This window comes from Wasmannia auropunctata, unplaced genomic scaffold, assembly GCF_000956235.1.
Source record: "Wasmannia auropunctata unplaced genomic scaffold, wasmannia.A_1.0 LD336106.1, whole genome shotgun sequence".
NCBI classification, from domain to species: domain Eukaryota; kingdom Metazoa; phylum Arthropoda; class Insecta; order Hymenoptera; family Formicidae; genus Wasmannia; species Wasmannia auropunctata.
Genome location: NW_012026784.1, coordinates 100203 through 101618, shown reverse-complemented (window position 1 = coordinate 101618; position 1416 = coordinate 100203).

Genomic DNA, 1416 nt, shown 5'->3' with positions numbered 1-1416 from the left:
AATTAAAGATTTTTATGTACGCTGCGTTGGTGTATTAACAAAATGTACAGACATTGATAAATTCCGCCGTATTTGTCACGATATCCAAATTATTAACAAGCATTTCCGATACTGAAAATATACATGCTAAAAAAAAAAATAACTGTTATAATGCACAACAGAGATTGATTCGCTTAATTAAGAGTGATGAATTTTTGTACGACAATGATGACGAGACAAATCTTGATGATGATAAATTAAACGAATTTGATAACGATGAATGCGGTACAAAAATGAAGAATTTTTTGCAATGCATTCAATCAAAGAGTGAACCAAAGATAGTACTAAAGAAGATAGGCCGAATCCATATTGGTGCCCTGAGTTTGCTAAAAGTTTTCTTGAAATTATTCAACATTTTCCATTATGGACAGGAGTAATGTCAGCACAAACAGCATCTTCTGCCTGCAGCGAAGAATATTTTAGAGAATTGAAACAACTGGTTTTTAAAACTAAATGCATACGTGCCGATAAATTTAATTTATAGTTACGCACATTAGAACACTTACTGGTGCCATAAAAATGCTATATGCGGCTGATACTGATGCTAATGATGACATTTCTAATGATAAAATCAATTTAAATAAAGTTAGGTCCCCTGCTTTATGTAATATCAATACTGATAACTGTAATGAAATAAATATTTCAGCGACAACTTTGAGGAATTCAGACACAGCTTCAATCACTCAAGACGAAAAAATTGAAACAAGTGTTAACGTTTCATCTAATAATATCGAAGATATTGATATGGAGGATGTATCTAATAACACAATTAATGAAGAACGTACAGATTTAACAAGTTATTTAAATGAAAAAGAAAATTGGAGAGGCCAAAACAAAAATCCTAAGAATCGTGGTAAATATTTAACCATTTGTCCAGATGTGGAAAGCATTCATGTAAAACCAAAGTTTACTAGAACTGTAATATTACCAAAAAACGGTAGTATTTTAGCTCCAGTGATACTCGAAAAGAAACCAGTTTTATTAATAAATACATGTCCCTTCGACGCCATTGCGCAGACATTGTTAATTGCGTATTATGATTGGGCAAGTTTTCACAATTATCTCGAACAAACAGAAAACGATACATTCCGTTTTATAAAAGAATTATCAACATGTGAAAAGATATCGTCCGTAAAAATATATAAAGAAAGAGCACTAATATTAAGCAAATTTATTACCTCTGTGCGTGGAACAATGGATTGCAAATTCAACATCTCTACTTTAGTTGCCAATCATTTATTTGTTACGTCCTGAGGACTCCACGATTCTTTTCTTTCGTGGAGATTTTCAGAAACGGGAAGTCGATTAGCGGCGATTACTTTATCAGTGTTAGATCTAAGACTTCCTGCGTTTTAAGACGCGGACGCGCGAGAACCG